Genomic DNA, 15,081 nt, shown 5'->3' with positions numbered 1-15,081 from the left:
TGGACAACTGTGAGTCCATTATTGCGTCTTCTGTCATGTTCGCTGATCAGAGGAACAAAGGTCGACTGTGCTGAATCCTCCTTCATGCTTTGAAGAGTGTTTGTAGTCACTTTAATCCGTCATTTCTACCACTGGACTAGTTTCACCAGTCTAACGCTAAGAAGCCTTAAGCTTCAGTACTGTTGCTATGGTTACCTGCACTTGAACATACAAGAACAGGTCTGATATTTCCATGTCTTGCACATGCTGCTGGTGCAAGTGAGTTGGATTGAAACAAAGACCAAATTATCACCAATGTGAGGCTCATGATAGATTCTGCATAACGTACATTTTATTTAGCCTACTTTTTGGGGGGTTTTCGCCATTAAATTACTTGCAGTGGATCTCAACTTTGTATTTCAGTGCCTCCAGAATTCAAACAGTTTTTTCTTAAAGAAACCAAATGTTTTCTAATCCATTTGATATTATTTTTAGAAAGTAAAAAAAAAAAAATAAATAATAATGCTCACGCAACCTGCAGACCTTGAAATGAGCTTGTCCAGTATATCTTGGAGCAGATCAGAAAACATTTAAATGATTAAAAGAAAAAAAAAAAAAAAAAAACGCATGTAGCTCACTGGTTAGTGCACTTTTCAAAGTGCATTCCCCAATGTTAGTTTTGGGCACCACTATTTTGTTTTTGGAGCCAAAAGTGACCAAATTTGGAAAAAAAGGTTTGAGTGCAAAAATTATCAGCTAAAAATAGAAGACGTGGTTTACAAGCTGTATCCATAAACCATATGGATACAATGTGCAGACACATACTTGTTAATTAGTGCTAAATAGCAGACTGATAAAATATTGCAATAAACATAGAGCACTAACTTCTTGGATCATCAGAGGTTTTCATTAAAATTACTCAAAAGCCACCTACACCATAAATATTAGGGTGAGGCAAACAATTAATTTTGATAGTCGACTAGTCACCGATTATTTTTGCAATTAGTTGACTAATCAGATCATGCATCCACTGGATGTAAAACGTAGTTTATTGCATCAGCATGCGTCTGCGCTTATATAACTATCATTAGCTTACAGCTTGAAGTGTTTAAGGTATGTGCTAACGAAAAATAAACCAAAAATGATAGTTTAAACTTTTAATGAATTTTGCAGATTGTCTCAGTGGAGTTTAATAAACTCAGCCGTCTGCTCCTTGCTATCTAAAATATAACAGGACACTGGAGTAAATTCTCTACTATCTCACACTTCTGTTTAATCAGTTTTCTGTTTGACGTTTATTCAGCTGTGTGAAAACGAACTTTGATCTCAGCCAAACAGATTTACTTAGGAACAAATAAAAGACTGAAAAAGCCAAACAATAACATTTTTAAGTTATCTAAGTGACTTATATATATATATCATGTTTAACCTGAGTAGCGAAAGACCGCAGGGGGTTTGAAAACGACTTACCGGGAGTCCACTGTTCTCACCGGCTCTAGTGAGCCTTGAACCCCGGCTAGCTATCCTAACATATGTCTCCGAATACGTCGCAGCACTTTTACAAATATGTGACCGAACCGAACAGATATTTGAACTTTACACAGCTACATTATTTCCTGAAAACATGTTAAAAGTTTATTTTGTGACCTAGAAAGAGTAATAAAAGTAATATTAAAACTAAGTAGCTACCGCCATTGTTGGAAACAGGAATTGGCTGAGCTGTGCAATGAATTCTGGGATAGGTTTGGTCATACGCCCGACCCATCCTTCAAATCAGGGGAAAAGTAGGATGCGTTTGTCGGCTGCATTTGCAGAAGTCTTCGAATTTGGACAGGCTTCAAATGCTGCCTCCGAAGGATGCGGTTCCTGAATTTGGACACAGCTACGATACCGGAGTTGCTTCTTCTTCTTCGGGGTTTAACGGCAGCTGGCATCCTTGTGCAGTCAGTGCTGCCATCTTCTTTTTCAGTCCGTTATTACACTCTGAAATCCTACTACTTATTCCTGTCTTTCAGGATCTCACAAGGCTTTAAATGAGGCGTCGACTATTAAATTTGTGATCGACGATTTTGATAGTCGACGTAATCGTGACTAGTCGACTAATCGTGGCAACCCTAATAAACTTGGTGTTGAAATTCAGTTTAATGAATTCATCAACATGTTCTTTTCAAAGCTGGGAAACACAGGAGTCTATGGGGATTGAATCACTTTTGGAACCAGCCTCAAGAGTTCATGAGATGAAATGCACTTTTTGGTACATTTGAGTGTATCTTGTTATTTGATTCAATTTCAAATAAAAATGTGAGCTAATGCAAATATTACACTAACCCCAACCATGAGCATGCAAGTCAACCACAAAGACTCCCTTTGTGAGACACACTAGAAACAACAAAAGAACATTTGAGCCCTTTTCAAGGGCTTCAGCTCTCATGTTATTCATAATTTCAGTTTGTTAACCTCCAATTCGTGGCGTATTTTGTATCTGCAGCTCATGGGTACTGCTGCCTGAGTGAGGATTTCCTGCTTAAATATTTTACAATTGAATAAAATGGATAGCATGCAGTCATAGTTCAGCAGTTCTTTATTACAGTGGGATGACCTCTTTTTTTTGCCAGCAGGGATATGAAAAAATGATAAAGGCCAATGGCTCTATTATAACCACAATCACTGAGGCTCTGCAGAGCAGAGAGCATGCATATCTTAAATATAGGCCTGAGCTTCTCAAAGCTGCACTGCATTCATTAATTTTTGATGTGAACTTACATAAGAGACAAAGTGAGCGCTGCAGGGTCTGTCTTACAGGCAGGGACTCCGCCTGCAGAGGGGTTTCCACATTTCACTAAATCTTAAAACCACGTCCATACAAGTGTAATGGATGGTGTTTTTGGATGCAACAGGCATGGATGATACCGACTGCTACATGAGCATGAATCTCCACAGGTTGTGAGGTGGATGGTGTCATGACAGTGACAGTATAAACATGTCCACCTTTGAAGATGTTGCTATACTTTTTTTTTTTTTTTTTTAACAATAGACTGATGCCTTTATATGTCTCCTTGTAACAGCAAAACAGCAATATGTAAATTATTGCATTTTCTTAATTTATGTGCAGTAAAGTACTTTAATGTGATAGAATGATTTCCTGTATCAAAAATGAGAAAAATGACAATGATAATATCCCAGAGTTGATGTCTTTAGATTGATAGTTGTTTTGGAATCAACCAATTGTCATTATATAAAACACACACACACACACACACACACACACACGATAATGGATTTTACCCATAAAAGAGCCTTTCTTTTGAAGAACAGATCATCACAAACTTCGTACCAGTGTCAATGGTAAAAAGCTGAAATTACATTTTACAATAAAAAGTCTAAACACTATAAAATGTCAGACAAGAAAATAAAAGCTCCAAGATAAAAACAACCTGAAAGCAATAAAAGAGTTAGTTTGTTCAAATAATTTCCAAACCGAGTCAAAAGATGAGATGAGATATATATTTGTATTATTTTAATACTTGAAAGGAAGCTGAAAGGAAGCGGAGCTCCGCTAAGAAAATGTAATAAAAAAGGCAATACATTTTTAAAAAGTATTTTCAGCACAAACAGCAACTTTAACATACAGAAGAATGAACACCCAGCGGTTCAAAGTTCGGCAGTAAGGGAGGAAGCGGTTTTGCCTCGGGGTGACTCAGATCACATCGATCTGTAAATCAAGTCCCAGATGGTTTAGACTCCATCTGGGGTCTGAAGGTCTGACTCAGTGAGATCACAACAACACACTTGTTTGCAGTCTCATTGTCAGTGTAGCAGGTCAGCCTGAGATGTCAACACTTGCAACGAAAAAGGCATATGGATAAAAACCAGCACGAATGTCTCGATGTACATCTGCGTCACGCCTCTTGTTTTAATGCCCACAGCAGCCAAGGAACAGCTTGCATTTAAGTGAAGTAAGAGCCACAATTGTTTTTCACTTTTACTGCAAAAATGGCTGCTAAGCCAGTGTCTACAGACTGAAAACAGAATCAGATGAGACTGCAACAAACAGACGCTTCCTATGCAGTGCTGCAATTTAATAAGTAAAAACAGTACATGTAGAATCTTAGGGCGAGGGCTTTTTATCGAGTCACCATTTTGAAAGCAGAGCTGAATACACACAGTGAGACAGCATGTACCACACAACAACATGTATGGCAGTTTTACTTGGTACTTCAACAACTACACAGACGCAGAATGAAGCACCAGCTCCTCTTTTCCGTCCACTTGGTGGAGAAGCGCTGATTTACAGCAATCTACCAAATGGAACAAAAATAAAAACACATGCTAGAGCCGCTCTTCCATACAGAACGGACATTGGTTAAAATTAATATAAATATATATCCGGCCACTATACGAGTCACACCTCTTTACATTTACTGTCTGATATTCAATATCCAACCTAAAACAAACATTAATTGAATGATGAAACCTTCAGCCTGCCCCTGAACTATTAATGTTAATAACAATTTAATTTTTCACAACAAAGATACCAGCTATGTGCTGCATGTGGTGCTGTTAAATAGTCTTCTTAAGAACTGTTATGGAAGGAGCAATTACACTCTGCTGCAGACACGGATGAGTAGGCAGTGCTGTTATACTTCTTAGAAGTCTGACTAGTTGCTACATTGTAATGTGAAGTCTCCGCTTCTGAGTTGCCATCTGACTGGACATTTATGCTTCAGTGGGGAATCTAGCTAAGTTGTAACCGCAAACTGTGGCGTCGACACAGCTCACAACTCACAGCCTGTATATATCCAGCTACTCTTACACTGCAGTTTTTCATTTTAAGAATACCCTTCATCAATTTAAATATAAGGAGTAATAATTAAAAAAAAAAAAAAATCTAAATTCATGGAGGGAGATTGCTGAAACTATCAAAATGGATACAAGGGAATATACCAGCATTGCAGCATTTTATTTGTTTCTATCAGCTGGTACCCCACATAAAACATAGGGACACAACCACACGGTAATTAACACAATGCACCTCGCACGAGAAATGTTGACAGCAACGGCGGCCACTTAAATCGGTTACATTTTAGGCTCTACAAGTAAATCACTGCAGAAGTTTAAATCAGGCCTGATTATGAAATTCATATCCCTCTGACTCAACCAGAGCCAAGCAGACTCACAGACATGGAATCTATAACATGCTTTTAACTGACTGACACGACCGGAAAGCATCTGCGTGGCCATAAAAAAAGCTGGTTAAATTCTTTGAATACCTATACTGCTTTTTTTATTACCACTTTTAGCAAAGAATATGCCTGCGAACAATCCGTAAACAGCGTTGTCAATGTTATGTTGATGGTGTTGTTCAATAAATATTAGTGTGTTTTTGTATAAGCTAGGATGTGTTTTGAACCTTCACCTTCAGCCATGTTAAACCCACCTGTAAATCCTGTGTATTCTGAAGCTAAATCTTATGAATCTTTTGTGCATTGTGGTTCCCATTTCCCAAGTCCTTAAATTCTCTCTCGCATTGATGGAAAACGGCATCAAGGTCAAGGAAAAGTGATTAGACAAAGACACGGGGTTACTTTTTGGACTTTTTGACCACAGCCTTGGTTAATTCTTCTTAGGCTAAAGGAGCTAGAGCCTCATGCAGGCCATTCAAATGACAGACGCACTGAGTCAGCATACGTCGTCTCTTGTGGTCATCAGGACGACGGCAGCAGCTTGAGACAGATACAGAACACTCGACTGTCTGCAGGTAGGCGTGACCGTGTGTCTTCAGTGGGGACGAGGTCGAGGTTGGTGAGATAATAATGATCAGTATGAGAGCTGGAATTTACAACGTACTTTATTTTTAGACATTTTTATTAACATCACTTCAACTGCATGTAATATAGCTACTTTGTATTGCTTTAGAGCACAACTGGCTCCACCTGTCTGTTACAGAAAGGCAAGAGATATACACCCCCTGCTGCAGTAGCACCCATTACATGGCTCTGTAATACACCGTTATAACCAAGAAATCTATTCAGGAGATTATTTAAATAAGGCTGGGCAACAAAGATCCTAATTTTGAATGTGATCTGCTCTTAAAATGCATCACCAAATAAATAGCAGCGCAGTATGAGGCCTGCTCCATTAAGGGAGAAGAAAAACAATCATAATTACTAGGGGTGCAACGATACAACAATACAAAAGCGAGTTTATTACAGAGAAATGGCTCTTTCCAAAATAAAAGCTATACTATACGCTTCTTCTGGGCTATATTCTCAGCAGCATATAAACATATCAGGTCCCCATAAGGAGAATCACGTGCTAACGGCTGTCTAAATGACTCGGGTAAAGTTTGTAGCATGTGTGCTTGTTGGTTTTGTCTGCTTCCACTTGTCTTTGCACTAGTATGATGTCGGAGTAAATGGGCTATCATATTCGTTGTGTTCCCACTAGTGCTGTCAGCGTTAATCTCGTTAAAATGACATTAACGCCACAACACGGCAAATCTCCGTTAACAAGTTACCGCGGATCGCCCAGTGCTTGGGGCTGGACGGCGTCAACACGTTAACAAGCTAACTGCGCTACCGCACTAGTTCCCACAAATTGAGCATTGCGTGGCACATCCGACATACTGTTTTACTTTTGTCCATGACGCGCTTACCATCAGGGTCATGCTTCACATGAAAACCAAGATAGTTCCAAACGCCAGATCTGAATGAGAGTGGGGGAGGTTCAATTTCGGGTAGCGTTGAGGTAGTTGCCATGTTGCAACGAGCTTAGCTTCTGTCTTGCTAGCTTGCACTGCGCTCAGTGGATCTGCACTCGACAGTGCAGCCTAGGCGGAGTAGTCGAACGCAGATCCACTGAGCGCTCAACACAGACAACATCGTCAGAAGAAAAGTTGATAAAATAAATAAAAAAATGTTGTATTGTTTGATAAATATGTGTACCGAACCGAAAGCACTGTATCGATCGGTTCAATATCGATACGAGTATCGTTGCACCCCTAATAATTACTCTGGTAATTATTGAGATGATGGTTATTTAAAAATAATTATTCTAAGACTTTGAAAAAACTGTACATATTTTTTCTACTTCTTCTTTTAAAATTGGATTTTAATTATATCTTAATTTGTTTTATATAGATTATCTTGTTTTAATAGTCACTGCAAGCCACAACTGTAGCTGAAATAAAAATTAGACGAATGCCTTTATTTTACATGAACTTAGCAAAAGCCTGAACAGCTGTGACATTACTAAGATGACACTTAGTTTGTAAAACAGAAAAAACATGAGGAAAAGGGTTTCAAAGACGCAAAGAAATGGATTTTAATTCTGCCTCAAAAACATCACCATGTTGGATTTTTCTGTATCTCAGAGTTTTCTGTGGCGGAAGGACAAAATACTTTATACGCAGGAAAAACCCAGCAAGTCGTATCTGATGTATGCTGATAATGAAATAATGTAATGTACTAAAGAAAAAAGATAAAATGTAAAAACCTTTTGACTGGGGTGAGATGCTGCATCAGCTAATTCAATAGAAATCTCTTTTCTTGAGCAGAGTTTTTGGTCATTAAAAACTTTTCCACTATAAATAACTGTTCCTGCACCATAGGTTTGCCTTCTTGTGGGTCCCAATTCCCAGGAGAAGAGAGGGAGTTTGGTGTTATGTGGATTGAGTGATGGTCAGCCTAACGGTGCAATCTTCAGGTACAAAAAGTGAAAACAGATCATTTTATTTTCTTGGCCAGTCCTGCAGGTAAGATCTGTGTGTGGGAAGCACTAAAGTAAATCCATGACACGTCAGTATCATCAGATACTGAAATCATAGTCAGAACAGTTTCAGCCAAGTGCTTTACAACCAATCTGCCACTACAATAAAGGCAACAGTCCAATTTACACATAAAACTGCCACTGGACTTACCAGAACAGGTTGCCTGTCTCTCACATACCTGACACATTTCTAAAATTATCGTAAAATTATGAAAACGAGGTTCATTTGTTTCCCAATTAACTGATGAGTATAGATAATGTGAGAAAACAGTGAAAATGTCCATCACAGTTTAATCACAGCCTGGGGTGATTTGTCTAGCCTGCAGCTTGACACCCAAAGCAGTTTAGAGTGATATAAGCGATCAATCAACTAATCTGTTCAGTTCTAGTTCGATCAGATGTAGGCCACCTTGCCTGAAACAGCGCCCATTTAACCTCATAATTTATTTATCCAAAAATACAGCGTTAACCTTCAGCGGCAAAAATCAGTGATGCTGCTGTTAAGGTTTAGCAACAAATAACATCAAGATGCACCAACATAGGTGTGGCAGGACCACTTCATTTGAACCACTTAATGAGAAATCTAAATAATCCTGTAAACTGTACGAGATGGTCTAATACGACCATTGTTATACATGGAAATAGCATTGATCTATCCAGTGAAGACATTCAATGAACATGTTTTGTTAGTTAGTCAACTAATTCACTGACTTGCAACTAATTTGATTACCAAATGACTGTAAAAAGGTACCCGCATAACATCTACTCCATAGATATAGAGTAGTATTACCAGATGGCCATTTTTAAAAATATCATCATTACTTTTAAGCCACTTATGTATAACTAGGCGTGAATCCTGTCTCATCTGTTGTATGGTGAATTGAAGGGGTCCTTATAGACCCTATGATGTGAACACAGGGGTGTCCTTAGGAGTTTTTCCTGGCATTCTTATGCTCATCTTGAATTATAACGTTTTCTGTCACATTTTCTTCTACTCAATTAAGATTAATATAAAACAATTCTTTCATCGACTTCCCAAAACATTTTGACATTGAATAACCATTGGCTGTCCATCTTTTCTTGATGTCTAGTCTTGAAAACACGCCATAAATCCGACTCAAACTCTTGACCTCTCTCTTGACCATTCATCCATTTTCTTCTGCTTATCCAATTCAGGGTTGCGGGGAGGGCTAGAGTCCATCACAAGAAAGGCAAGAAGATGGGTACTTCCTGGACCCTGCCTCCAGGCTGACACAGAGACAGACAACTATTCATGCTACCATTCATTTAACACCTACAAACAATTTAGAATCACCAGTTTACCACCAGCTTAGCTTTTTGACCATGTTTGCTGGGTTTCCAACAGGGATGTCCAGATGATGTTGATAAGATAACACGCAAGAGATGGCAAAATTTTGTCTTCAACTTTCATTCTGGAACCACATATCAACCAAGACACCAACATAAAACAGTGGTTTAACATAAACTTTACTTTGCTGTAACGTCTAACAAAGACACCCAGGCAAGAAAAAGTAAGCCTAGCAGATATGTCTGTGAAGGTTCTCAGTCATCCAGGTCATCGTAGTCAAAGGAGCTTGCAAAGAAAGGCGTCTGGACTTCTTTAAATTACTTGAAGACGTTTCCCCTCTCATCCGAGAAGCTTCTTCAGTTCTAAGGTCAAATGGTGGAGAGTCCCAGATATAAACCTAGTGGGAGTAACCCCCCACAGAGGGACAAAAGGACCCCCTGATGATCCTCTAATCGCCTGAGCCAAGGTGTGAAACTGGGTGTGGGTCCCAATCAGCCAGAGAGAAGGAACACACACATGTAAAGGAAGCCCTCAAAACATGCTTCTATCCTAAATGGGCGTTCTTAAAGTCAGCAAAGAGGCACAGAAAAGAAGACCAGACACCAGCGAGGGAGGATAAGAAGGACAGACGCAACAACATTGTCATCCCCTATGTAGCTGGTGTATCAGAAAAACACAGGAGAGTTTTCTCCAAGCATGACATCCCGGTGCATTTCAGACCCAGCAACACGCTCAGACAAAAACTGGTTCACCCGAAAGACAAAACGCCAAAACACAGACTTAACAATGTGATGTATGCGGTACAGTGCAGCAAGGAATGCTCAGACCTCTACATTGGAGAGACCAAACAGCCACTTCACAAGCGCATGGCACAACACAGAAGAGCCACCTCCACAGGACAAGACTCAGCAGTCCATCTGCATCTTAAGGATAAAGGACACTCTTTCTAGGATGCCAATGTTCACATTTTGGACAGAGAGGACAGATGGTTTGAAAGAGGAGTGAAAGAAGCCATCTATGTCCACTGTGAGCGACCATCTTTGAACAGAGGCGGTGGTTTACAACACCAACTCTCTTCCATCTATAATCCAGTTTTGAGATCCCTTCCCAGACGCCTTAACGCCCACTCACATCCTGGGCCATCTGATCTCAGGAATTCGCATGATAAGGTGGGGCCAGGTTTCACAATGAACTCACCCGAAACTCCGGCTGATTGGGACCCACACCCAGTTTCACACCTTGGCTCAGGCGATTAGAGGATCATTAGGGGGTCCTATTGTCCCTCTGTGGGGGGTTACTCCCACTAGGTATATATCTGGGACTCTCCACCATTTGACCTTAGAACTGAAGAAGCTTCTCAGATGAGAGGTGAAACGTCTTCAAGTAATTTAAAGAAGTCCAGACGCCTTTCTTTGCAAGCTCCTTTGACTAAGCCTAGCAGACAGTAAATGTTTGTCTCCAACATTGGCACAACCTTTATTTTGGAGCCATGCTTGATCCAAGGCTAGATGTTGACTAGAAAAGACAGCCAGTAGGCAGTTTGGCAGTGTCAAAAGGTCAGGAGTTTGAGTTTCCCTCATAGTATTTTTTTTTTTTAATTTGTTATGTTGTTGTAGTCCATAAATAAAAGGATAATATACAACAGTTCCTTATCAGAGACTTAATTTGTTAGAAAGTCCAACCAGAACATCTAGGTGATAAGGAGGTACGTCCAACAGACGACCCTTGTTCAACTGTCATTTTCAAAACCTTGTTTAAACAAAAGCGAGACCTTAAAAAAGTGGCTCAATGCATTTGCCTGACAAGAAAATGATCCCTTCTCTAGCCCTAGGGGGGAGACACAAAACCTTTCAAGGTTGCCAGGAAGAGCATCTGGTGTCAAAATATGCCAAACCAAATAGGCAGTGCTACCTGCTGTGCTTGTGAATGGAGGACTAGTTAAAATCTTTAACCAGAATTGAGAGACAACGGTTATTCAAATTTGAAATGTTTGCTTGGTGTTATCATAATGGTTGGAAGCCACATAGTCAGATTTCATTCCAAACCTAGATAAACTGTACAGACTTCGGTGGAATACAAAAAACTAGCCATTTTCCCTTTAGAATCAAGCAAACAGCAAAGTCATTGCTGTCATACTTATAATTCAACCCTTTTCAGCAAAGAGTCTTCAAAGTTTCCCTTTCTACTAATTTCATTTTGCAAAAACCCTCTATGTTCCGATAATTTGCAGCAGCAGAAATCAGAAGGAGCAATGCCCTCTTTTGGAGGTCACAAGCTGAGGAGGAGTCACCTCATGAGCCAAGATGCGGGATCCCCCCTCCTTTCTAACGCAATAAGGCAGGACACACCCAGCTACAGAGGGGAGGAGGAGGAGAAGGTGGAGATGGATGAAATGAGAAGAGAGGAAAAAGAAGCAGAACTGCTGCTGCTCCTCCTCCTCATCCGCCCAAATAAGCCGATGACGTAAGGATGGTCCTTCCTTAATTAAAATAAAGCGCAGTCGGTAACGATTTTTCCACCCTTGTTCAATACCGGCAGCCTTGAAAACGCAGAAGTAGTATTTACAGTGCGAGTGCTAAATATGGGGGAACCACTCCAACAAGCTTAACAAGCTCATCCTGAAGGCGCCACATTCGTGTCAACAGTGTGAGGACACCACAGTGATACAGAAATATACACAATTAATATCACAACAGGGACAAACAACCGCAGCAACCAACGCTCGCTGCTCAGAGAGCTGTTTTTAACCAACTTACCACAGGTCCTGTGTTTTTTCTGATGGTAAAAGGCGCCTTTTCCGGTTACCACTGGAAATATCACTCGGAAAGCAACACACTCAAGCCAGAGACTGTTAACAAATTGTTTCCAGGCGCCCGGAGACATCCGCGGGCGGTCTGATTCCTGCCTCGCAGCCAATGCACCAGCAGATACGTGCCTCGCTGTCGCCCGGGGAGACCTGGCACCAGAGCGCCATTAAGAATCTGCTCTTTTTGATCTACATCTCCTTGTTGGGTTTGTGAAAACGCAATTTTGTAGCCATTAATAACAATTTACAGACCTTTTAGAAACAACCCTTCAATTCGGCATACCCCAATGACACGTAAAAATGTAATATTCAGAATAAAATAACAACTTTTACCAGCAGGCTCCTTACTTTGGCAGGCGGCAAACTAACTAGCAGTGCGTATCCAGTTCAAAAGTTGTTTTTTTCACCAAAAGTGAGTCATCGTCTGTAAATTTTACAGGTGTCTGATTAGAAACTATTGCACAATATCACAGTGTATGCTTTATGGGTATTTTAGTTTGTCGAAAAGCGTTTTAAGTTGGATTTTAAAGTCCGCATTATGAATGAAGACCCGACTGCGTTGACTGCAGGGAGGGAACGGCACGTATCGGGGCTGTAACCTAGCTAACAGCCGGGACGTTTGGCGAGGTGAAAGAGACAGAAACCGTAACTCGGGGTTTCTGAGAGACACTGTTGCTATTAGGGAGGAAAATACGCCAAGATGCGTATTAAAGTGCGTCGGACTGGGATAATTGTGCGTTCACACCTGTGGAAAATCCCAAAAATCTCCCTGTAGTTGCTAATAATTGGGTGTCAAGGTAAAGAAACGGCAGTTATGAACGTTACCCGGATGCTGAGCAGTGCGGACAACTTGGGGGGGGCACGACAGACCCCTTAAAACACAGCAAAATGTCACTTTCACGGTCTCCGACAGACTAAGCGAGCCTTTCTTGGCTTTCAGCCACAAGTGAATTGAAAGATTGTACAGACTCGTGGTGAGTTAAGTTTAATTAAGAAGCAAAAAAACACTGAGATTAGACGTTACCTCCACTCCGTGGATCTTCGTCCAAATCACGTCCTGTGGCTGAGTCGGAACGGTTGGGAAGCGTCTTTAGTTTAGAGGGGTTTGTCCATTTCCCAGCAGAGCTCCAACTTGAAAACTGCAGTGGCGAAAAAAATGACTGACAGGCCGGGTGGTGGTTGGTGGATAAAACCTTGAACCGTTCCTGACGTTTAAACCGTTTTTAAATACATCAGTAGGGGCACCAGCTCTGTTCCTGCAGTGGTGGCGGCAGCCCCGAGCAAGGAAAACAAACCAGATCCAGATTCAGTCAGAAACGAATCCTTTAAAAGGAGAAGATAAACTCACCCTCTCTCCCTCTCTTTTTCTCTCGCTCACTCACTCTCTCCCTCTCCTGGAATAAAAGCAGAGGAGGGAAAAGGCTCTGTTAACAAAGAGCAGATCCAGAAAATGAGGACTGGTGGTGTGTTTGTGTTGCTTAGCGGTGGGTGGAACTGGAGGGGGGGTCCGGCACACTCAACCAGACCAGAGGAAACACCAAAAGTCCGGATCAGATCTTTTCCTGCCAAGCTGGGAAACTGAAAGAGAAGGAGGTGAGCTTGTGGTGGCGAGCAGGGGGGAGGGACCAGACCGGGATTGCCCTGTTTTTAAGGTGGATCTATGAATTAATTAGGTAACAAGGCAGAAACAGAGCCCTGCTCTCGAGAACAGCCCCGGGCCACAGATGCAGTCTGGAAACTCAAGGGGGGGGGAGAAAAAAAATCCAGATCTGGATCTATCCCGGAGCGATGTATGGAGTCTCTTTTCAGCCAAACAAATCGTTTAGAGATAGTACGTTTAGAAAAACTGTTGTCAGACTAATTTTGAGATAAAGCTTTTTAAAGACTAAAGCCATAGTTACTTCACGTTTTCAGAAAACCCTGCCCTGATTCAAGAAAAAGTCAAATTTTTACCAAAAAGTCTATTTTGGTAAAAAATAAATAAATATATAAATAAAAATAAAAAATTGTTACTAAACAGTAATAATTTGAATCAAAAAATAATAAAGCCAAAATATGATTTTTTTTCCCCTTTTTTTAGAAGAAGTATAGTTTGAGGCAAAATCCACAACAAAAGTCATATTAAATAATCACTATACTGGTGTGCATTTGAAGCCATCATATCAATTCCAAAATAATTCAAGGCTAAAGTTTCAGGATAAACTCAGAATATTTTTAAGTTTCTTCATGAATTACCCCCCTTTACCTCTTTTTTTGTATTCGCTTATTTTGTCACAAAGGTTGGGGGGAAATTAATGGAAAACACCAGTTGTAATGTAAAACTCTTTTTTCTTTTTTGAAAATTCTAGATTAAATCTGAGATCTTATTATTAATTAATAAAATTGTAATCTTTTTACTTTAAAAAGTGTTTTAAAGGTAAAGTACAATTCAAAGATGAAAATCATATTTTTTTAATATAAAATTATAAAAGTGATTGATATAATCTGATAAAATTTATCATTTACCCATTATGCCTACCAACTGACTGGCAGCCTGTCCAGAGTGTATCCAGCCTCTTCCTCAGTGACAGCTGGGAGAGGCTCCAGCCCTCCTGTGATGTTAAACTGGATGTTTTCTGTATTTTCTTTAGTTAGGCATTGAATAGTATTTGCCATTTACCATTTATGGAAATATTTAAAAACTTATTTAAGTGTTTCTTCTTCAATCACCTTTTCCACATTGCATTTAATCATTATTTATTATTAATCTCTGGCTATCTTCCACAGCTAGTCTTTATCCTGTCCATCCTGTCACTCTCAATCAGTGTTTCCCAACCTTTTGGAGCTATTTCACGTTAGAAAAATCACACGGCACACCACCAAACAAAAATGTCACAAAAAGCATATTGATAATTTTTCCCCATGCACCAGGTATAGTGAAATTGACTCGGTTTGTCCACAACAGAAATGGGCAGTAGTGCATTACAAGTAACACGTTACTGTAATCCGATTACTTTTTCAAGTAATGAGTAATGTAAGGGATTACTATTGTAAAAAAAGACATTAGATTACTTTTACTTTCCTGTAAGCACGCTGTGTTACTGCGTTACTAAACTGTCATGATTTTGTTTGTGAGAGTGTCTCATGACAATGACGTTAAAAAAAATTATAATATTAAAACTAATAAAACAATTTTTAGAAAAAGGCTTTCCATTTGATTCAATTTTATATGATGGATTAT

The 15,081-nt window shown here is 39.9% G+C and overlaps 1 protein-coding gene across 3 annotated transcripts in view; it reads right to left on the bottom strand.

Annotated features, from left to right (window-relative positions):
- The window catches only part of LOC146710070 (plasma membrane calcium-transporting ATPase 1-like), a 128,110-nt gene extending 114,565 nt beyond the window's left edge, over positions 1–13,545 (bottom strand). Inside the window, exon 1 of one of the 3 annotated variants that reach the window (XM_085457322.1) lies at positions 12,886–13,545. The gene's annotated coding sequence lies outside the window, so the exon portion shown is untranslated. The remainder of the gene's footprint in view (positions 1–12,885) is intronic. The other 2 variants (XM_085457323.1, XM_085457321.1) reach the window with 2 other exon arrangements.
- Positions 13,546–15,081: the final 1,536 nt, after the last annotated feature.

Source organism: Copadichromis virginalis, linkage group LG5 (assembly GCF_057382275.1).
Source record: "Copadichromis virginalis isolate Kocher_CV1m ecotype Utaka linkage group LG5, C_Virginalis_male_GT1.1, whole genome shotgun sequence".
Lineage (NCBI taxonomy): Eukaryota > Metazoa > Chordata > Actinopteri > Cichliformes > Cichlidae > Copadichromis > Copadichromis virginalis.
Note: the sequence above shows the minus strand (reverse complement) of the source record. Positions and strands in the feature narration are given on the sequence as shown.